Raw genomic sequence first — 25,876 nt, 5'->3', positions numbered from 1 at the left:
GAGGCGTAGGCGATGACCTTACCTCGTTGCATCAGAACACAGCCGAGTCCCTGATTGGATGCATCGCAATATACTACGAAGTCATCTGTCCCTTCGGGGAGGGACAGTATCGGCGCGGTGCACAAGGCTCGCTTCAGGGTTCGGAATGCCTTCTCTTGTTTTTCTTCCCAGTCAAAGGCCACGCCTTTCTGGGTCAATGCCGTAAGAGGCTTCGCAATCCGAGAGAAATTCTGAATGAATCTTCGGTAGTAGCCAGCGAGGCCTAGAAATTGGCGAATTTCTGTAGGCGTCTTCAGTGCTGACCAGTTCTCAATAGCTTTAATCTTGGATGGGTCCACGTGGATTCCTTCTTTGCTAACCACGTGTCCTAAGAATTCGACTCTTCGGATCCAAAATTCGCACTTTGAGAACTTTGCGTAAAGCTTCTCCGATCGTAGAGTTTCCAGGACCTGTCGCAGATGATCGCTATGCTCTTCCTCACTTCTAGAGTAGATAAGTATATCATCAATGAAGACGATGACGAACTGATCCAAGTAAGGACGGCATACTCTATTCATCAAGTCCATGAAGACTGCGGGCGCATTGGTCAGTCCGAACGGCATCACTACAAACTCGAAGTGCCCGTAACGAGTCCGAAAGGCTGTCTTCGGAACATCCTCCTCGAGTACTCGCAACTGGTGATACCCGGACCTTAGATCAATTTTGGAAAAGTAACTCGCCCCTTGCAGTTGATCAAATAAATCGTCTATACGAGGAAGGGGATAATGGTTCTTGATTGTCAGCTTGTTGAGTTCTCTGTAGTCGATGCACATGCGGAACGATCCGTCTTTCTTCTTTACGAACAAGACTGGTGCTCCCCAGGGTGAGAAGCTTGGTCTTATAAAGCCCTTGCTGAGCAGTTCGTTAAGTTGGCCGGATAGTTCTTGCATCTCAGCAGGCGCTAGACGATAGGGCGATTTAGCTACGGGGGTAGCTCCTGGAATTAAATCGATTCTGAACTCGACTTGACGTTTGGGAGGTAGGCCTGGCAGTTCTTCTGGAAAGATGTCAGGGAAGTCGCACACAACGGGGAAATCTTTGAGTTCTTTCGTTTTCTGGCTCGTGTCGACAACGTGTGCAAGGAATGCGCGATATTCCTTGCGCAAGTATTTCTGAGCTTGAATGCTCGAGATGATGCGAAGACTCGTACTGGGTTTGTCTCCGTAGATCATCAATGTTTCATTGTTGGGCAAGTTCAAACGGATGGCTTTGTCGAAACACAGGATGTCGGTATGATGGAGACTCAACCAGTCCATGCCTATGATGACATCAAAGCTCTTGATCGCTACTGGTATGAGATCGATAGGAAACGAATGATTATCTAGCGTGAGGGTACAACCTATGTAGATTTCGTTAGAACTTTCCGTCTTGCCGTTAGCCATTTCTACGACGAAGGTTTCTTTCAGTGATTGCGGTGATTGTTTGAGTAAGTGTTTAAAGTTTTGATTTACGAAACTTCTTTCTGCCCCACTATCGAATAGAATACAAGCATAAGAGTTATCAAGAAGGAACGTACCCGTGACTACGGTGGGGTCTGCTACAGCCTCATTATGGCCAATAGTAAGTAGTCTACCTGCTCCTCCCGCGTTGCCAGCCTTTGGACAATTTCTTTTGAAATGTCCGACTTCGCCACAGCCATAGCAGGCCTGGCTTGCCCCCGAACTGGGAATTTGGGAAATAGGTTTGGGAGGTGCTCTGCAGAACCGGATGGTGTGGCCCTTCCGGTCGCAGTTGGCGCAGTGCATTTCACGGCATGGGCCGTTATGATGGAAGGCGCACTTATCGCACTTGGGTAGATTCCCCGCATATGTTTTGGCGGGTACAGGGGCAGTAGGAGTAGTGGCAGCATGGACAGCCACTATTTCTTGGTTACTGGAAGAGGATTTGACTGATTTACCCTTCTTTCGATCTCCCCGTTTTCTCTTGTTGTCGGAGGCGTGAGTTGGAGCAGTAGTGATGGTTGTAGTTGTTGATGGAGCACGGGGAACTTCATGATCGATAAGCATTTGGGCCAACTCCTTGGCACTTTCAAATGTCGTTGGTCTTGATGATAGAACGTTCCCACGATACGGAGGCACTAGGCCCCCGATGTATCGCTCAATCTTCTTAGCTTCCGAGGGAATCATGTTAGGGCATAGGGCTACCAGCTCGCAGTACCGGGTGGTGTAAGCTACTATATCGGAACCCTGCATTTTGAGATTCCAGAGTTCCTCCTCCAATTTCTGAATTCCTCCCTTTGGGCAGTACTCTGTCATCATTAGGTCTTTCAGTGTATCCCAACCCATGGCATTAGCTGCTACCAGGGAGAGGGCTTTGACATGGCCATTCCACCATGTTAGGGCCCTTTGGGTAAGGGTACAAGTAGCAAACTTTATCTTGCTTCCTTCGGGGCAGGAGCACATTTCGAATACTGCTTCGGTTCTTTCGAACCATTGGGTTAGGGCGAGGATTCCCCCGGTCCCGTTGAAGTAGGTAGGCTTGCAACTGATGAAATCTTTGTAGGTGCATTCCCGAGCACGGGGGTGGGTTTCACCCTGGCTAGAGTTAGTGCCCAGTCCACCTCCACTGGCACCACCAGAATTCACTTGCGCCAGAGCAGCGGTCACGGCTGCAGTCACGGCTGTTTGGAACAACACTGGGTCGAACTGCGGTGGAACTGGCGGTGTAGGTGGTGGTGGTGGAGCTTGAGTTGCGGGAGTTCTCCTGGTTGGACGCTTGCGAGGCGGCATCCTGTACTGAAAGATTATGAAAATGATGACAATAGTAAGAATCGGTCTGTAACCATGATAAGAGTGTTTCTTGGACTAACTCTCTATAGTCTAACAAACAAAGGGAAATGTACTGCTAGGTTAGGGACACCCAAAAGTACAACTTCCCCATCGATTAGATACTGCCAATATTACTGGTATTACTGATGTATAATGAGTTCGGGAAAGAAAATGACCTAGCAGGAGGTCTTACATCAAACCATCAAGGAAAAATGTTGGCAGTTTAGTAGTCTGGCTAGAGTACTTCCAAAGTTAGGAATGTTTACAGGCATGTACTCTATCGATTATAGAAAAGAAGGCTATTCCTTAATCAAAAGGGAAAGATGAGTTGGCATCTTTTACTGGCGACGAGGATCCTTTGGGGCAAACCCTAAGATCAGCCAGTTGGCGCACAACTCCCTGAAGATGTCGCTCGTGCGTCCTCTGACGTGCTCGGAGTTTCATGACTTCCGCTCATGATGCGGTTATGCCATTTACGCGAGAATGGGGAAGGAAAATTGATAGGCGCTAATCTAAGATACTTATAAGATGATCGTTATTAGTCGACCCAATATTTGCATAGTGCATACCAATTACATGTAATCGAAGCAGAATAGACCTTCGAATAAGTGACCCTAACTCCAAGCCCACAATCAAACAAGAACAGGAAATGAAGCAAAGGTCACAGATTCTAAGTCTATAATGCCTTAGTCACATGTAACCGTGGTGTATCCACTTAGCAACTATTGCCCTACTAGTAACGACCCTTTTAGTTCTCACATATGTTGTAACTAGAATGCAGAATACTCCTATAGTATTCTTGTTCTGATGTTCTTGTAGTAGTATTGGTAAGTTTTAGACTTGTTGCAACACCACAACCATTCTTAGGCACATGCTAGCCACCCCTAGGAAAATGTAGTTGATCAGGCTACATCCGCCTAGTTTTGGCCATATGTCTCTAAGCCTAACTGTGCTGTTCAACAATCTTAATACTTTTGTTCTGTTCTAGTATGATACTGACCCTTTGTATGAATGAATGTATATATATACTTAGTTAAATATTTTATTATTTAAAAGTATATATTCTTGTTCAGAGTGTTTTAGTCCCGATGTGTTTATAGTTTGTATATCTTTTATGGGTTGATATACTTGATTCACTATAAACAGTGCTCTGATACCAATCTGTCACACCCCAAAACCGAGAACGGCGGAATACGTTCTGGGGTGGAGGACGTCATGTACAGTATCATAACAAAGCATAATAGTAAAGACAAGCAACAACATCCATTGCATTAAGATAACAATTGTAATACAAACGTGTTCAGTACAAATGTTAGACACCAAAAATACAATCAAAATAAGGTGGAGTCTTATGTGTGCTCCGTCTTCTCAAAAGCGGCATCCGTACCTGTCTACTGATGACCTGAGAATATAAGTTATTTTGAAAACGTTTATCAGCATAAAGCTGGTGAGTTCATAAGTATTTAGTGTCATTTCCTGTATAAAAATATTCACAATTATACATTTGTAAAAGAAAGTTTCGGTGTTTGAAAATAGTATGAGCCCTAGAAAACCCTATGTTTTCCAGAAAAAGTAGTCTTCACTAAGACCCGATGGTTTGTTTGTTCCTTTGATAATGTACAAGTTTTCCCAGAGTTATTTGTTTGAAAATATAGTTTGACTTTATCCATGTATAGTTATGAGGAAAATGTTTTACCCCAACAGTATCACTGTCGGCCATATGTAATGAAATGCAGGCTCCAGGTAGTATTAAATGTACAATACTCCTCAGGGAGTCTGTTGCCTTTAATTTTTAAAGTATTAATTAAAGGTTTGAATGTGAACTCGTACGTAACCATGCTGATTGACGATCGAATCCCTTTGACCCTCCGAGTCATATGTAGATGTGACATTTTGTCACCCCTGGGCCTAGACGGCTCGGACTGTAGCTAGCAGTCGGGATATGGGAGTGTCTGTCCCGTATAGATCTATACACATAATGCCCGCTCTCCCTCCAGGAGACTCTGGTTACGCGGTGATAGCACAAAGATGTGTCGTATCGAGAAATAGTATGTCACATTCTATTTTAGTAAGTTCTCTTGTATAGTATGTAGTGTTCTCTTTGTATAGTACATAATGTTCTCCTTGTATAGTATGTAGTGTTCTCTTGTATAGTATATAGTGTATATTGACTCACAACTGAACTGACTCTAGTAGTTGTCATGGCAATAGTAGCATTGAGTAGTGTCCCTTAACTATACCTATTATAGTTAAGACATGAAGACTTTTATATCTGACACAAATATATAAGATATATAACTAAGAATTCAACGAGAGTCGGACTAATAACAAAATACCCTAAGCCCACAATCAAACAAGAACAGGAAGTAAGGTGAGCTATTAGTCCTAAGTCCTTCAAGTCTTACTTATATAAATATATTGGTGTAGATACCTACTATAGTTAAATAGTGTTGTTGGTTGCGTGTCTTTGATATCCAAAGGCATTGAACTGATATGAAAACTTTTATATCTGACACAAATATATATGATATATAACTAAGAATTCAACGAGAGTCGGACTAATAACAAAATACCCTAAGCCCACAATCAAACAAGAACAGGAAGTAAGGTGAGCTATTAGTCCTAAGTCCTTCAAGTCTTACTTATATAAATATATTGGTGTAGATATGGTTTGAGAATAAAAATTAGTTTAAACGAATTTTGGAAAATAGTTCTATAGTGATTTAACACGAAAATAAATTTGGTAAGCATTTGAAAACAGTTTAATTGGCAATATAGTTGAAAACATAGAAAATCCCTTTTTGATGGTGAAAACAGTTAATAGTGTAGAAAATCCTTTTGGTTGCAAGTTATAATTCACATGCGATTGTTACTATAACTTAGTTGGTTCAACTTGTATTCCCCCCCATAAAACAGTTAAAAACATTTAAAAAGGTTCATTTAGGGGTATGAACTCACCTGTAGTGAGTGAAGTGGATGGAAACGCCGGGTAGGATGCTAGGTGTCAAGTGAGGACTTGAACACACACACGGATCCTATGTAACATGTAGTGATGTATAAAGTATCTAATTAGTTGTGTAATCACTAATTAAGTGAGTAAAGGCACTTTAATGTATGCAAACACTTTTTTTCAAGTGTTAGGAGTGCTAAAGGTGGCATCTAAGGAGTGTATGGCCTCACTATGGAGTTTACACTTCACTTGGCCACACTTAAGTGTGTTTACGGTTAAGAGACCATTTCCCCCATGAGTTTACGGCCGTGAACTCATGGAAATGGTGAGTTTGTGTGTCTAAAGGTCTCATGCATCACAAGGAAGGCTTCTAGGATCAATTCGGAGGCTTGGGAAGTGATTAGGGTTCAAATGGGTACTCCCTTGGAGTTTACGGTCCTTGGACCACTCCTTGGGAGTTTACGGTCGTAAACTCTAGGAGTTTACGGTCGTAAACTCTAGGGTTTACGACCGTAAACCCTTGACCACTTCAACCATTTCATATTTCAAGGTCCTAAGCTCATTTACACTAGTTTCTAGTTCATCAAACAAGCTAAGGAAGGGTTTAGGGGCATCAAAACACCATTTGAGGTGTTTACGGTTTTCGAATGTTCAAGAACCGTAAACTCAAGTTTATGGCCAAAAAGTCGTGATCTTGGGTTCCTTAGTCCATGCATGCAAGTATCTAAGCTTTAGAGAAGGTTTGGAAGTGTTTTGGGGCTTCGAAACCCTCATCTAGGAGTTTACGGTTTTGGGAGGCTCCCCAAACCGTAAACACATGCATGTTGGGGCATTTGGATGATCTAACTCGAATTAACATGAATACTAAGCTAGAAATCACGTTAGGAAAATTACCTTTGATTTTTGAGGCTTGAGAGTGGTGTTCTTGAGCCAAACCCGATTTTAGAGAGAGAAAGTAGAGAGAGAAAGCTCCAAGGTGGGAAAAGGCTCTAAAGGTGGGCACTCCTCCTTTATATATGGCTGCCTAGTGGGGACCCACCATACACTGTCGTTTAAACGGAGCTAGGTGTTTTTACCGGGTAAACTAACCGTAACCCGACTTAGTTGTTTTTATTCCATCATTATATATTATTTATTTTAATAACTCAAAATGAATTATTTTAATAAATAAAAATTAACGGAAAATTTTAATGGAACCAACTTTTATTAACGGAAACGGGTTACAGTGACGGAGTAAAATTTCGGGTTGTCACAAGTATTGTGTTGTGTCCTAGCCTTAATATATCGTTTGGGTGTTTTATTAAGGACTCAATCAACTGACTTGAATGTTCTCCCGTTTTGTAGATGTCTGATTCTAACTATGGTCTTCCCAAATCCCTTGGAACAAGCTTTCCACATGAAGATGATATTCCACGATTCGATCGAGGAACAAGAGATCATGCTTCACTTCCTCCACCTCATCCTATTGTTCTCCCTAACGCACAAGTTCAAAGGCTTGAAAAGTTCAAGCTCACTCAAGCCCTTTTAGCAAGTAAACATGAAGAAGGAAAGTCAGTGTGTGCACACGTCTTAGAGATGAAGTCACACATTGATAGGTTAAGAATGTTGGGAGTCGTTGTCTGTAAGAAGCTAGCTATTGACTGGGTTCTTCAATCGTTTCCTGACTCATATAGTGAGTTCGTAAGAGAGTACTATATGATGGACCACGACGTGACCCTCATCGATCTCACCTATTTGCTTGTTGCTGCTGAATCAGCAATGATTTGGCGTACTGGAGAAGCAAAGTTGATTGGTAGATCTACCTTCCAAACCTCCATGGACATAGGCAATGGCAACGAAAGGCATGCCATGGTCGAAAAGTTTGATCATAAGAGAAAGGCAAAGTCTGAGGTAGTTCCGTGTGCTGTTCCAAAAGAGTCAATTTGCTTTTATTGCCAAGAGAAGGGGCATTGGAGACGAGATGGGAGAGTCAAGACGTATGGCTCTACTTCAGGTAAAATCCATTAACTAACTCTATAAGTTCCTATTTTTGATTCTTGATACATTATGTGATAAGATTACATTTTTGATGTTTTGTAGAATCGAAGAAAAGAAAGGGAGCTTAAAGGAAGAAGTGAGTTGAGTCTAATCGCGAAGAAATGGATTTCGATCGCATGGATTCGAAGATCGGATTTTTTAGCTGCTACTTTTAGAGTTATGATAGATTGCTTAGGAATATGTAATAGTGTAGTTTTTCATTTGAATTGCATTGTTAGGACAAGTTTTTCCGCACCTTTTATAAATAAAATAAATTTTGGTTTTGTCTTATTTATATATTTCCTTACAATGGCATGTATGAAAAATTGACGCTTGTATATTTCTAGTTTTAGCAATGTTGAAATGGATATGATTCTTAGTTATATTATTTGTGGTAATGTCGAGAATTTACTAAATAAGGAAAGATTCTTGTCACCCGAGTTTCAATTGGACAGAAACTTGGAATTGTACAACCTGTATTGTATGATGAATGAGAACCTTCATATTTGGAAAATTTAGACTAATTCCTTGACAAAGAGTCAAGCGAAGGACTAGGAGAACTAGTACACAATGTTGTGAACTAGTCAAATCCACCACAAAGAACAATAACATTATTCGTCATGATTTACTAAAAGTCTAGTAAAGGTGATTATACTTACAAGATTAAGTGTAATTCTGAATCATTGAAAAGTTTCAATGAATGGCAGAACGAATAAGTAGAATCAATGAAGGCAGAAAGATAAAAGGTTTCTCCAATCTAAGAAGAAGGGAGAGTACTTTTGTATCGTGTTTTATGATCGTCTTGGTAATCATAGGAACCATATTACAATTCATCCTCTAAGGACACCTTAGTGAACTAGTTTGGCTAAGAAGAGGAATCGAGAATTGTTGTAGTGGTTAAGTCAGTAAGATGTATCGTACTTCCTTCCAAAATCAAGTCTTAGAGTTATACTCCAAGATTGTGACTTGAGTGACATAATCTTAAGTAGAAATGTTCTTACACTTGCACATTTTGGTAAGTTGTGATGTCTTGAATAAGACAAAGGCCAACTAGTACCAAATTGCGTGTAGGTTTTGTTTTGATATAGACACACACTAACTCTTGAATATTTGTTTTGTCAAGAAATGTTTCTTGATAAGAGAATCTAATATGTCAAGAGGTCAGTGGGAGTCTAAAGATCTTGAAAAGTTTCAAGAACTAATCAAATGTAAACCTATTGTTAAACACTAGCACACGACTCGAGGTTTGTAACCTATCGTGTTGACATATTCTTGTTTCTGTGCCATTCTAGTTTGGTCAACTATGTATATGAGTTCTACGAGTTCTCAATAGACTGCATAAAGGCAAGCACCCTGATCAATGAAAAGTACATTGATAGGTAGGGGTGAGCTGCTAAATAACTTGGAAGCAATGGTGGGACCCTTGATGGCAAAAAATTAAGAATGGACAAGTTCTGTCCATAAGAGTTTGGATTTGTCACAAACATTATCTTATAATTATGGTTATGACAAATTCACATGGATAGGAACACATACACCATAAAATCTAAGTGTCATAAGGTTTCTCTCCTTCATGAAAATGATTGTGAGGAAGGGCTTTCACTAAGAAAGATTTTAAGGAGATAGAGATTATGTAAATTACATTCTCAAATTCGATTATGATTACGGAATCCCTCTTCATAGTTCGAATTGTGAGATTTGGCAATTAGTTTGAACATTCGAGACTTATTGCTGTAAGTTCCAGAATTGTTTAGACACACATGTGAGTTATCTAAGGAAAGGTGTATGAGAAGCTTAGATAAAGGCTTATCGACGCATATCGTATTAGAAATATGATCTTTGGAAATCAATAAGTATTGTTTTCTAGAAGTTTAGCTGATTTCTGAATACATGTCAAAGCTAGTGGGAGCATAAATGTTATGCTGGTATGGATATAATCATCATGTTAGTGGGAGCATGATTATTATTATTTTAAGTGTTGAAAGTTAGCAATGTTAATTATAGAAAACAAAAGATTCACTTTGCAAAGTTGCAGGGGTTGAAAAGTTGTTTTTGCTATAATTAAAGGGAGAGAATGTTATACTTCGTTTTAAATCTACAAGCTTAGATCGAGAAATTTTAATCAAATTTAGTCAAGGATATATTAACTGCATTCTCAAAATTCGATTATAATTACGACATCCCTCTTCATAGTTCGAATTGTGAGAACGTGGAAAATAGAAATATTATGGCAAATGGCTGATAAAGTATCATGATTTTATGTAAGACATTGTGAATCGTGTCCCATACACTTCTCGTATAGGATTGATTGCATATGCTGTAATATTTGACCATTCTAAAATTTTCCAAATGTCTAGGGCATTTAGAGGGAAAAAGGGAATAGAACCGGATTTGACTAAAATAATTAAACAACTGTCAAGGACAATCTAAGGTTCTCCAAGGATTGGTCGCTTGCGGACAATTGGAAGTATAGTCATAGATAGACCATATTGGCATTATTATGAATAGACAAGATTCTATTTAGAATGAGTTGTCATATGACAAATATGGAAATGTTTCCTTATTGGGAGTTGGACGTTAAGAATCTATGTCTAGATTAGAAACTTCTATGCAAGAAGGATGTTCAAAGGAATGTACTTTGAATGTGAGACTTCATGACTATGGAATTGTCTTGTAACAATCCCCAATAGAGCACTTTGTAATTTCATTGGCAAAGTCTTGGTGACTTTAGCGCTGTGATATTACGAAAGGACCGTTGCATAAAATGTTATAATCTAACATATTCTAGTAGTGGCGAGAATTTTGTATTCTTACACTAATGATTAGGAATTGTGAAATGAGCAACATTGGAAATGTGTTCAATTGATCTATTTCACAAAGTAAGGACCATAGGTAAACATAGTGTGCATGCTAAGAGCATGGGACAATTGTTGTTATAATTCAAGTAAGAAGTTGATTACCCGAGACAACAAATAATGAGTAATCAATATGGTGATTAAATAAAAGGTGTTTTATTTATGCTCAAAAGTTTGGGGCCATATAGGATTAGTATTATTCTTGTGTTTCATTTTGCATGTTTTAACTTCCCGAATAATAAGATTATTCAAATCCTCCACAGTCGCTCATACTTTGGAAGTAGGTATGAATGAAGACTGTCATGAATCCGTCTGTAGATTGTCTAAAGTGTTTAGACATAGCACAAGTTTGCTACAGAGTTCATGAGTGCTGCTATAAGATTAGAGTATTGGATCAAACCCACGCTCACTTGGAACGCTTCATGGATTTTATCACGAGTGATTGGTGAGACGATAATATCTTATATTCTTGAACCGAGACGTGTGAGTTGTATTCTGCAAGTCAGTTGCACATTGATAATATGTAAACGCACCAGTAACTTGGTGTTATAAAACATATTGTTGTGTGTGATTTGATGAGTAGATACAAGCAAGCACTGAGTCGAAGTTTATCCGTTCCTTTTACCCAAAGTGGGATAAAAGCGATATATGTGGGCCCCTCGATGATTTAGTGATGACACCCTAAGCGCTTGGCCAAGCCGGGACTATGTTGATGTGTTCAACTGTAGTCTGTTCTCAGTCGTCATAAATCGGAAATCGGGAAACAACGCGTGAACAGAGAGTATGATTAAAATCCATGTCTCAGTTCATACGACATCTAGAATGGAGGGATATATGATTCCTTATCTAAAGGACAGGTTACTGATAAGATCAGAGTTCGACAGCGTCTTTGAGAGCTACGATTGCTAATCGGATTGTACTTGCTTTTATGGTTACTAGACTTATCCAAGTGGGAGACTGTTGGATTAGTGTCTAAGCTCGTAACCATATTTGGTAAGTACTTGACCCGGTTGTGGATGGTCCTTTTGGGTTGCCTTCACCAAAGCAACTTGACTGGAGAAATAATAGAGAAAGAGGTTATTATGGTTTATTAATATATTATATGAATAATATATTAAAAGAGAAATCATATTTATTTAGTTAACATTGGTCAAGAATTAATTAAGAATTAATTTTGTGATCAAAAGAAGTTAATTGAACTAGGGGGACTGAACTGTAATTATGTGATAGTTGCAAAGTAGGGAAAATGATGCCCTATATGATAGGGTGGACGAATTCAAGGGGATAAGGCCTTAGAATTCGTCCATGATAAGGTTTCTAGGGTTATCCTTTAGGCTGCTTGGTGGCTAAGCAACCAAATAAGGATAAGGACTGAAACCCTAATTCCTACAACTATATAAAGACCCCTTGGCATAAGAAATTCGGCCACTTGATACCTAGGGTTCCTAGAGCCGAATTTCATACCTCCCCTCTCTCTTTCTCTTGCCTCTCTATTTGCTCTTAGTGTTTGTGAGCCATTAGAGGTACTACACTTGTGGTACTTGCTTTCAAAGATAAGAAGATTCAAGATACAAGTTGTTATTACAACATAACAACAAGAGGTATGTATTCCATTCTCCGTTATGATTTTCGAAATTACCTAGGAGCATGTTAGGTTTATTTTGTGTTCATAATGTTGTATAACTAATAGTGAAAACATAGATCCGTATCTAGGGTTGCATGCACACATAGGATTGTTTGTATAAAACCCATCAATTATGTGCACATGATTTTTTTATTGAGGTTGGGTTGAGGCGGTCCTGCTTTGTGCTGAAGGCCAACATACCCAGTGAGCGGTCCGGATAGGCTGTAGGTCCTGCGAGGTGGTCCAGTCATGCCGAAGGCTCGGGAGCGGTCCATATATGTTGTAGGCCCTGCGAGGCGGTCCAGTCATGCCGAAGGCTCGGGAGCGGTCCAGATAGGCTGTAGGCCCTGCGAGGCGGTCCAGTCAGGCTGAAGACTCATTATGCATGCTGATTTGTATTTGTGGATGTGATATGATTATGGTTATATGAGATTGGTATTTTGGGGGAACTCACTAAGCTTTCGGGGCTTACACTTTCAGTTTATTGTTTCAGGTACATCAGGGGATCACGATAAGGCAAAGGCATGATCGTAGAGCTCCTCATGTTTTGTTAATGTTTCTGGGAAAACTATGATATTATGCATTTTGAAAACAAGATTGTAATGATTTAATGATTTTGAAATATTTTTAAAAAAAGTTCAAATTGTCTTGAAATTTTTGGGTGTTACAAAAACAACAGTTTGGGCTTGAGGGAATGAATAGGCCCCTGGACCAGATAGGTTCACATTCAAGTTCATAAAAAAAATATTGGGACGTACTATTCGGGACATACTATTCGGTGATTTCGTAGCTGTTGTCAAACATTTTGAACGTTACGGGAGGTTGGATAAGGCATGCAGTTCATCCTTTATTTCATTAATTCCAAAAATCAAAGATCCCTTGAAGTTAGATGATTATCGCCCAATTAGTCTGATTGGGTGCATCTATAAGATCATCGCCAAGATCCTTGCCTTGAGAATCAATAAAGTTATGGGTCACTGCATTGATGAAGCGTAATCCACGTATGTGGAAGGGAGGAACATTTTGGACGACCCCTTAATGATAAATGAAATCTGTTCATGGGCAAAAAGGTCAAAAACAAAGTTTTGTTGTTTAAAGCTAACTTTGACAAAGCCTTTGACTCTGTAAACTGGGAATTTTTGGACTTAAACCTTATGCAGATGGGTTTTGGTGAAAAATGGCGCATGTGGATCAAATGTTGTCTCGAGTCCTCAAAACCTTCAACCCTTGTTAACGGGAATCCCACGAAAGAGTTTCCGATATCCAAACGTGTACGACAAGGTGACCCGTTTTCCCCGTTTTTATTCATCATCGCTATGGAAGGTTTAAGTGTAGCTATGTGATCCGCTTGTGAAATAGGATTATTCCATGGTCTTCAATTACCACACGGAGGCCCTTTGATCTTGCATATAGTATATGCAGATGATGCTTTGTTCATTGGAGAATGATCAAAAGGGAATATTAAAAATTTGGCAAGAATTCTTCGATGTTTTTACGTCTCGTCGGGCCTTAAAGTTAATTTTAATAAATCTAAAGTATTCGGTGTGGGAGTAACTCAACAAGAGATTTCCAGATGGGCCGAACCTCTTGGATGTGAACCTTCTTCCCTTCTGTTTAACTATCTTGGTGTCCCCATTGGTGCTAACATGAAACTAGTGAAGAACTGGAAGCCTGTTATAGATAAATTCAGATCCAAACTCACATTATGGAAGTCCAAATATCTCTCGTTTGGCAGGAGGCTAACATTGCTGAAATCGGTTTTAGAGAATATCCCCACTTACTATCTCTCTTTATTTGTGGCACATGTGAGCGTCATAGAAGCAATGGAAAATTTAGAAGACACTTCTTGTGGGGAGGAGGGGAGGAATCGAACAGGAAAATCCATTGGACTTCATGGGAGAAAGTTACAACACCTAAAGAATTAGGTGGACTGGGAGTGATCACTCTCAAATCGTTCAACATCTCTCTAATAGTGAAATGGTGGTGGCGTCTCAGGCAGAGCCCTACCTCACTTTAGGCTAAAGCGATTACTGGAATTCACAGGTTAAGTACTAGAGCTGAAAATTGTCTTTCTAATAAAGCATTACCCGGGGTCTGGAACAACATTGCAAACGTGAGTAAAGAGTTAATAAAGCACAAAATTTCAATAAATCAAGTCCTCACCAGAAAATCGACACTTTACAGGTCTTCATGGATCTGTGAACTAACTTCAGACGGGCGTTATGCAACCTGTGCTCACAGGAACAGATTGGAGAACCATCAACCTATTGACTCAGGCAAGTTTACTTAGGTTAAAGATATCCCCATTAAAATTGTCTGTTTCATCTGGCAAGCGAAAATGGGTCATATCCCTTTGGCGGAGGCGCTATCCAATCGTGGAGTGACCATAGATTCAAAAAATATGTAAGTATTGTGGACTGGTGGACGGAAGTGTGGATCACGTGCTAGTAAGTTTCTCATTCGCCAAATCAGTTCTAGATTGGATCTTAAGGTTGTGTAACATTCCAACAGTGCATTTTCAAACGGTCCATGCCACGCTTGACTTTGCTTCGAGTTGGGGAAACTGTCCCAAGAAAAAGAACCGGCTGTTAGGAATTTGTTATGGAACCCTCTGGTGCATTTGGAGATCAAGGAACGATCGACTATTCAACAACAAAAAGGTGACCCCCACGGAGGTAGCTGACACAATCAAGTCCTTGACATTCATTTGGGATAAGCACAAGAGTGGTATTGGAGATCTAAAATGGATTGACTGGTGTGTTAACCCGTTTATTCAATTGTAATTTGTTTAGTTTTTGTTGTTTGCCATCTTGTCTTCTGCATTCATTTAGCTTCTTGTTACATGGGGTGCGTTTTTTCTTTTGTTTCAATATATTTTATTCGTCACTTCCAAAAAAAACTTATTATTTTATTGCATTAATTTAAAAAATGCAAGACAAATATAAAAGAAGTGTGATAAATCTAAAGTAACAAAAGTATATGAATAAAACTCATGTGTAGTGAATCCAAAGTTACTTACAAAACCAAATGTGATAAATCCAAATTTACAATACAAAACAAATGCGATAAAACAAATTCATTACATCAAGGATATGATTCCAAAGGGATGATCTTTGTTACTCAAACATCGACCACTATCATTTTATCTATTTAAAAATTACAAGGTAAAAAAATTGCAATTCACTCATTTTATCATTTAAAAAAAAAGTTTAGCAATGACGTAAACTAGGCCTGACAATGGAGCGTGTTTTGACCCTGATCCGATCCAAACCTTTAAGAATTATATGGGTTTGGAGCATAGTTTTTGATTCGTTTACCCGTTAACGACCCGTACCCGCTAACCATTTTATTAAAAAGGTCGGGTATGGATCATCACCGATCCGATCCATTTATAACCCGCCCTATATAAATTTTAGAATTATACGTTAATATTTTATCATATATAAAGTTATATGTTAATTCTACTCGAAAGTCCAAAGGGGAAAAAGCCAAAGACCAAACTATTTTGACATAGGACTCGAGGATTCAAATTCTGGATGGTCTATTAACAAGAATCGTGGTATCATTTCATTAATATTTCATTAAGGAACCATTAATTTCATTCATAAATCAATAAAGTCATCATCAACCGGAAGAAAGTTTGCAATTGCTACTCTCTATCACCGCATTCGACATTCAAAAATCAATCGGAAGTTACTACAATAGTGAATTTAATTCCAATCAAAAGTCATTGAGTATGTAATGCGTTTTCTAAATAAACATTCTTGTTTGATTATTCAAAAAACCTATGGGTTATAGGGCGAGTTTGGATATCTTTTGATTCGGTGGATAAGGGTATGGGTTTGATTATTCAAAACCTTGCGGGTTACGGAGCGGGTTTGGATTGGATTTTGAAATTTGTTAAATGGGTTTGGATCAAGGTCGATTCGCTCCAAACCCGCCCCATTGCCAGGTCTAGACGTAACCTTATTAACCATAGAACAAACATGATAAGTGCTATATATTATAACTAGGTTATAACTGTTGGGTTTTTATTCAAAAATCCGGTTTCACAACCGGTAAAATTGACAACGGAAGCTTTAAAAATGTTGAATAAAACTAAAACTATTTTACCCACCAAGGATCATTTTGCAAGAGTTAGAAAGATTAAAACAACCATAGAAGGGAAAGCATAACAACCTTTGAAGACTTTGATCCTCATGGGAGGTTGGAAGTTGATGAAGTGTGGCATGAAACTCTAAAGCAAGAGTTCTCTACAAGTATCCACCAAGCAAGAGTAGAACCATCAAAACATGCTAGTATTCACTTGTAATTTGTTGTTCATAAGCCTTTGAAATATATACCAAATATATGTTCAAAGGTGAAGCAACAAAGGGGCTTTGTCTAGCATCAAAATGCAAGAGAATGGGGGAGATGAAGAGCTTGTAAAGCTCGAAATGTGGCAGCCCACTTAGAGCCTTTCATGCTCACGGTTTTTAGCTTCAAAGAAGAAGGATAATGAGTCTTACAAGAAGTCCTTTCTAATGCCTCCATGCCCTCCCTTATATAATGCACAAAAAGCAAAGGGAGACCATAAGTAAAAGAGGGACAACTTTGTCCCCAAGCATGGCATGAATAGACAAGGCATGCATGCCTTGTCTCCTCCTTGATTTCAAGAAAAGCATGTCCAAAAGAAGACAAAAGTTGTCTCATGGCTAGTTTATATATACATACATGTTATCTTTATAAAAATCAATTATTTTTATAAAGAATTCCCAACATATATATTTATATAACTAGTCATATATAAATATCTTATTTTATACAAAACTATTTTTTACATAAATTGTAACTAGCTTATTTTATATAAAGCTATCTTTTATATAATTTGAACTAGTTTATTAAGATATAAATATAACTTATAAATAATCATACTTTATGATATATTTCATAAGTTGTTATTTCTCCAATAAATATTATTTCCACAAATAATAAATTTCCAATTAGTAAAATATTATTTCCATGAAATAATAATTTTCCAATTAAATACAAGTATTGATTTATTTACTAATAATCAAATTATACTAATAAATAATCAATTGACGGTAACTTGCTATATGGTGTGACCCTATAGGATCATAAATTATTAGCAATATCATTCTATAATGACTCTTGGGTATACTAGATCTTTCAATCTCCCACTTGCACAAGACTCATCATAGATTGATATAGAGAGTGGTGAACGTCTAACAACATTTCACTGCCCCCAATAACATATGACGAAGAATGTCATTCATCAACATCCAATTCCCAAAAGCTCTAAGCTTCAATTGATGTATTAAGGTAAGTTTATCAATTATCCCTTTGTTACAGACATCATGTTGAAACATGAGCCTTGGATCACAATCAATCTCATTTGTAATTCAAATTTGGGTAACGCGCGTTAGATCTCTAACTCTCAACGAATAAGAGGAACAAATCCCATCTTGACTACATAAGCCTCTTGTATAGTTCACACCATACCCGAATATGACTTTTATAACTGCCGGGTTAAGGAACAACATTTGGTCATATCAAAGCACAATACTCCCTATACTCAAGTCCCACTATGTATCTCAGGTGTTAAGGATACAAAGATAGTACCTTTTAATCAAGTATCACTCATAACTGCGATCTATGAGATGATCTTGATGCGGGTCCGTTCAGTACTAGTTCTCTGACAAGTACCTATGAAATTTGGTTACAACCACTTGCCTACTTTCATCTAGTGAGAGTCAACCAATCCATTTCATATTAGTCTTACTTCATAATTGCTCCCACAATCATGACCGACTATGAACCTTTAGAATAATAAGATTATTCATGGATTAAACATGTTAATACAGAACACAACAAGTATTAATGTAATGATCATATCCCAGTATATCAAAACATTATTTAATAGTTGTTGTTACAATGTTCCAATATCCAAATACTAAATTCAAATCAAAATGCCATTACTAGAAGAATAAAAGTCTTATAGCTGAAGTGTGACCACTCATACTTAGCTTAAAAGGAAAGACTTTATCAATGGGTTCGACTAAATTTAATTTGTTTGAATTCTGCGAATACAATCATCTCCATATTTGACATTACTCTAAGTATAGTAAAATATTTTGGAGAATATAATTGGTGCTCTTATGTGACATAGAGTTTCTTAGCTTGATTAAGTACACTCTATTACTCATAAAATATTTCTGGGTTATCCCTGAATGAAAGGATTCAACCTAGTTTTTCAATGATCTAGTTCATCCAATTATATTTGATTTCAACTTCTGAAAAGTAGTGTATTCTTATTTATTAGATAGAGCTATTTTGTTCTTGCTTGGATCTCATTCCAACTAAACTTACTCTTCATTCCATAATGAAGTCATAATCCAATTATAATTCATAATTATCAATATTTATTTAGAAATCAAAATCATATGTAGGTCTTTACATTAAGATTTTATTCTAAACTAATTATCTCATATACATTCTCTTAGCTCTTCTTAAGTACTCTTAGAATGTTCTCACAGTCATCTAGTGACTTAACCATGTATTTAATTTTGTATCTCATGATATGACATAAATGATGGATTCATTTGCCAATCAAATAGAATATAAATCATTTTATCTAGCTCAACCTATGTGCTAGGTCCTTTGAGACAGACTCAAAAGGTGTCATGTAACAATGTCAAGAATCTTCCAAAGGAATCTTCTATCCTGACCTCTTTCAATATATTGTCATTTCATGCAAAAGAATTTTAAAACCTTTAACATTCATCTTTATCTATCTCTTATAGATTTTACATTCCAAGAATGTATCTTGTCATTCCTAAGTCTTTCATTTTAGAAATACTTTCCGAGTTAAGGTGAAAACCACTTTGCATAGTCGGAATATTATTTCAAATGATTAAGTATGTATCTTTCATACAATATTAGGAATATCACTATCCTCCCACTAGTTCTTAGTAAACACACATGTTCTTTTTCATTTTGATATAAAAGCATACCTTGTATCTTTATATTAAAATGACTATTCCAATCTTGAGATGTTTGATTTATATCCATAGGTGGATCTTAAGCCTTACACATTTGGTTAGGATAACATGGATTAAGAAAAGCTCCAGGCTAAGCTATAGAGATATCTTGTAGTAGATGTCTATTAAGAAAAACGGTTTTTCTTGAAATCTATTTGCTATATCTCATATTAAGAATATGAAGTTATAGTAAATAATATCCTTGTAGATCTAATCATAGCTACTTGTGAAAAGGTTTGATCATAGTTAATGTCATGAGTATGATAAGGACCATAGTCAATGACATGAGTATGAGAAGATCCTTATATAACAAGTATTACTGAATGTGTATATACATCCATGTATATATTCTTTCTAGAAGAATCTCTTACTCCTTCTAGCCTTGCTATAGAGAGGAAGATTAATCAAGCCCATACTTGATTATTAAACATGGATTACATCTCAATGTTCATGACTCTAAGTCATTTGTCATATTCAAGATCTGATATAATATTTTGGTAGTTGATGGTTTAACTAGAAGCCATCAAGAACTCATCAATGAGAGATTCCACAATTCTCAAGTCATAGATGATTTCTACCATTATTGTGAACAATTTGTGTTTATGAATAGCTATTATTCATTTTTAAAATTTTCTAGTGCCAACAATTGTTACATCAGGCTATGGTTCTTGAACTACTTCAACTTCCATGTGCCTTCCACTTGCTTTGTCATTAGAAGCTTGCTTTCTGCTAACTCAGCTTTCAGAGGAATAAAGGAACTTATTCTTGGTGGGTTTGTATATAATAATCTAAATGCCCTTTTATAATATTCTACAATTATGAAATTAGTTGGAGTTTGTATTCTAGATACAATTAATAGTAATTGAAGTATAATCCCAAAAAAGTTAAAAGGATGACATTTCTACTTATTAGAAAGTAAACTATATCAAGTAAAGTTTAATTTACCCTTTATCATCATGAAGGCTTTAGATGGTACTAGTGGGTTGTATATTGTGCTTAATCATAGACATTCATTAGAAAGGAATTCATACACCAAAGTGTATAGTTCCTTAATAATTATTCTCTCTACACTTTAGTGAAAATATTATTAGGAATCTTTTATATATAAATAAGATTCACATATGTCAAATAATCTACATTATTTGCCTTCAAAGATCCATTTCTTGACGTTGGAATATGTGGATTTCATTTATACAATAAAGATAACAATGTCATGGATAAGTTTGATTTAAAACAAGTTTAAGTCAAAAGTGCTTGCATATAGAACTTAATTTTATTTTTAGAATGTTGATATTTACTTTGTAATTCTATTAAGAGATCTGGTCTCAGAAATATAATTCAATCATTTCAGAATATGAGTATTATCGTCATGAAAAACGATCTAGTAAATAATCAATCATTTAAATAAATAACTGAGACTTAAATATTTAGACATGCTAAATTTAAAACATACATTGTTCCAAAAACAAATATTGTTTTATATTGCCAGCAATTTATGTTCTAAGCATAAATTATAAACTAAACTTCGAGAGTGTAGTTCCAACTTGCTTGTGCTCAACTAGTTACTCTTCTGTAAATATTTGCAATCAAGTTACAAATATTAGATTAACATTTAAGTACCAAGTACTTGAGTGTCACACAAAAAGTATAAGTTCTATCCCGCAGATACATGAAGTACTAGTCTCTTCCAGACTTTCTTTCTAGATAAGAGGAGCAGTTCCTCTACCAGTGTCCAGTTTCTTCACAAAAGAAACAATATCCATTTATGTTGCATACAAGAGACATGCGATTGTTCTTTAAAAAAGGATTGCATAGATTTGAGGTTTGTAAGGGGTCTTTGATGTTTTATAATTTTAGTTTAAAAACATGTTATATCATGGTTATTGCATGCATTCAATAAACCATGGTATACTTTAAAAAATCTTATTTCATGTAAAATCTCATTTTTAACAATGTTCTATATATAAAACCCGGTTTTATATTATTGACGCGATCAAAGTTTTAAATTAATAACTAGTATTAAGTTATATCGTTTGAGCGCTTTAGAACATTTGGAAACCTTTTAATAAAACTTCTTTTTATAAAATAAGGTTTGGAGTTTGATAAGTGTACAAATATCTATTTTAAACTTATACAATTTTAATCCCGAAATTTTACCAGTTACTAGTTTTAACGATAAAGTTTGTTTTATTGTAAAACTATTTTAGCATCTTATGTTAAAAGGTAAATTTCATTAAAACCAAACTCTTTGTGATGTTTATTTATGTTCAAATATTATTTTGCATTTGAAAATCTAATTTATCAACCATAACATAATAATAATAACATAAACATAAACATCACAAGCATGCATAACAATTATAATATATATGCATAAACCAAGCCATTAACTACTAATAATTTTGTGAGCCATCACAAAATTATCAAATCCATTCCTAAAGGGACATAAGGGACATTTATCTTGTAAAGTCTTCATATGCTCCCACTTGCTTCAACACCTTGTAGCAAGTTTATAAAAATAATTTTATAAAGTTTGAGAAACTTTAATAAAATCAACTTTATAAACTTTTGATCTTCAAAATGGCCACCATCTTCATTCTTGTTACATTTTAAAAAAAATAAACTATTTCTAAAACTAATCTATTACTTACAAAAATTAACAAAAGAAAACTATCTATATAATTATTACATACCATATGAATAAATAAATAGTTACAACCATTTTAAATAAATCAACACATGCAACAACACAAAGGTCCATGACTAGTTTATGCATATCATAAATATTATATGCTCAAATATATATAACAACTCTTTTGTTTTTCTAAGACAACTTTTATGACAAAAAAATATGCATGTAAACTTTTGGTCAAAAAATAACAATTATAAACATTTTAAAGTTATCAAAGAAAATATGTATGGATTTTTCTTGCAAAGAGAAAACCATCCATGTTTTCCAAAAACAAAGATTTCATCAACTAAACAAATAATCTAACTAATATTGCAAAAATGGCTCTGATACCAATTATTGGGTTTTTATTCAAAAATCCGGTTTCACAACCGGTAAAATTGACAACGGAAGCTTTAAAAATGTTGAATAAAACTAAAACTATTTTACCCACCAAGGATCATTTTGCAAGAGTTAGAAAGATTAAAACAACCATAGAAGGGAAAGCATAACAACCTTTGAAGACGTTAATCCTCATGGGAGGTTGGAAGTTGATGAAGTGTGGCATGAAACTCTAAAGCAAGAGTTCTCTACAAGTATCCACCAAGCAAGAGTAGAACCATCAAAACATACTAGTATTCACTTGTAATTTGTTGTTCATAAGCCTTTGAAATATATACCAAATATATGTTCAAAGGTGAAGCAACAAAGGAGCTTTGTCTAGCATCCAAATGCAAGAGAATGGACGAAAATAAGAGCTTGTAAAGCTCGAAATGTGGCAGCCCACTTAGAGCCTTTCATGCTCACGGTTTTTAGCTTCAAAGAAGAAGGATAATGAGTCTTACAAGAAGTCATTTCTAATGCCTCCATGCCCTCCCTTATATAATGCACAAAAAGCAAAGGGAGACCATAAAGTAAAAGAGGGACAACTTTGTCCTCAAGCATGACATTAATAAACAAGGCATGCATGCCTTGTCTCCTCCTTAATTTCGAGAAAAGCATGTCCAAAAGAAGACAGAAGTTGTCTCATGGCTATTTTATATACACATACATGTTATCTTTATAAAAATCAATTATTTTTATAAAGAATTCCCAACATATATATTTATATAACTAGTCATATATAAATATCTTATTTTATACAAAACTATCTTTTACATAAATTGTAACTAGCTTATTTTATTTAAAACTATCTTTTATATAAATTGAACTAGTTTATTAAGATATAAATATAACTTATAAATAATCATACTTTATGATATATTTCATAAGTTGTTATTTCTCCAATAAATATTATTTCCACAAATAATAAATTCTCAATTAGTAAAATATTATTTCCATGAAATAATAATTTTCCAATTAAATACAAGTGTTGATTTATTTATTAATAATCAAATTATACTAATAAATAATCAATTGACGGTAACTTGCTATATAGTGTGACCCTATAGGATCATATATTATTAGCAATATCATTCTATAATGACTATTTGACATACTAGATCTTTCAATAACCCGTGTGTTACACGGTTAACTAAGTAAAACAATATAAAGACTTAAAATCATAATCATTAATCATACATTTGGAAAACTGTTATTTTTATATATAGTTTCATGTTTTATCTGAAATCTATCATCGTTATTTTTAAATAACATGTAAAATGGTTTCAAAATATCAATTAAAAATCACAATGTTATACAATGAAATATAAAATCCAATAGACTGAAAATAAGGTGACGTGAAGAAACGTATATAAAATGGTCTATATTTATACGTATTATAGAAATAGTCAATGGTTATAATTATACTGGAATTATAGAAAGAATACCAAGTTTTAACTACAAATAAATTACAAAAATGGTCCACGTTTATACAATTGACAAAAATGGTCATTGGTTTTAATTGTACAGACATTGCATAGATAGTCAATGTTATAAATTTAGTCATATTAGGTAAAAAAAAATAAATAAGAAAGGATTAAAATGATTATTTTTTATCTAACATTAGTCCAACACAAAGTAGATTGCTATTTATTATATTTATATGGGTTGACAACTTAAACTAACATAAATAATAATATTAAACAATTTGCTATAAAATAATAGACAAAGAAAAGTCAAATATATGTATATAAGAAAAAAATCAAAAAAAAAACAAATAATTAGTTTGTAAATCGGCATTTTATGACGAAACCAAGTAATAACCATAAAATTTTGGTAGACACATGACATCAGCCACAATCGCACAGGAAAATACCCTAATGCTTTACTAACAATCCAAAACGCAAGGTAATCCAAATACGTAGTATATTATTTTATTTTTCATTTTAAGTGGGTAGAATTAGAAAAAAGAAAAAAAAAATAGTAAGAATGACCAAATTGATCAAAAAGATCATTTTGACTAAAAATTTATACTTTTCTGCTTTAAGTGTTTCATAACCGTGTAAGGTTTATTTTTGTTCATTTTTAAGTGGTCCAAATAACCAAAAAGAACAAAATGAACAAACTGACCAAAAAGGTCAAAATTGTCATTTCTAAAAAAAGTATATTTTATGCTTTAAGAGTTTCATATCATTATAACGTTATTTATTCAGTTTTAATTCATCGAGAAATGATAAAAAAGGAATAAAAATGGTGGAAAAAACAAATTGACCAAAAACACAAAAATGATCATTTTCACCGATAAACTTCTACTTTTTGTTATCAATTTTTCATATAATTATAAAGTTCTTTTGTGTTTCGTTATAAGTGCTATAAATGACCAAAACATTTAGAATCTGTAATTAGCAATGTACTTTATATAATAATAAGTATGATGCTAAATTGGACATAAAAATGAAAGTAAATTGCTATTTAGTGCATTTAGTTGAATCCTGGGCTAAATGTACTAAATAGCAACATACTTTCATTTTTATGTCTAATATAACATTATACTTTTTATTATATAAAATACATTGCTAAATAAAGTTAATAGTCCTTGTTTAAAAATTATAGGAACGGTCCCTCTGCTAAACAAAATAGTTGTACGAATGGTCCCTAATTAAATAAATGTACAAAAATGGTCCTTGTATAAAAAATAATGCATAACTGGTCCGTGTGTAATGAAATTATCATAAATGGTTTGTGCTTAAAAAAATGCATAATTTGTCAAAATGGCCTAATTAACCAAATTAAACCAAATATGCTGTTGAAATGACGAAAAAGGAAAAAAAATGGCCAAACGACCAAATTAACCAAAATGTTCAAAATGACAATTTTGAGCAAAAAATTGAACTTCCTCTTTTAAGAGTTTCATATCAGTGTATTGTTTTTTTTAAAGTTTAAGTTGGTCAAATAATGAAAAAGAAAAAAATGGTAAAATGACCAAATTGAACAAAAAGGTCAAAATGGCCATTTTGACTAAAAAAAGCTTTAAAAACCATACTTCCTATTTCAAGAGTTCACTATATTTTTTTTCAGTTTAATTGACCATATTATGAAAAAGAATAAAAAACCAGTAAAAACGCTATTTGTAATATCTATAAGTGTCACCACTTGCATCATATTTTATAGCATTCTACCTACATTACCCAGAATCTAAGCATGTGTACATGTGAAATTTTACAGTCGTATAACATTCTACTTACATCAGCCAATCATGTTTTTAGTCATTTTTATAACAATCGTTATTTACATAAGGGGAGCAATTGCCTACATTTTTTAAAGGAATACAATGAAAATAGTTTTAAATGGTCCATATTTAATTTCAGCTCGATTTGTCGGTCACGGTAGCTTGGTTGTTGAAACTAACTTCAATGCATCGTCATCCAGATATATAGTTTTTGACATACATAAATATTTTTAATGTTTCTTTCTTATTAAATCATTGTACTATCAAAGTGCAATGCTTAAATAAGAAAAGAAAAAAAAGCAAATT

Source organism: Lactuca virosa, chromosome 1, assembly GCF_052849685.1.
Source record: "Lactuca virosa cultivar CGN04683 chromosome 1, Lactuca_virosa_CGN04683_v6, whole genome shotgun sequence".
Lineage (NCBI taxonomy): Eukaryota > Viridiplantae > Streptophyta > Magnoliopsida > Asterales > Asteraceae > Lactuca > Lactuca virosa.
Note: the sequence above shows the minus strand (reverse complement) of the source record.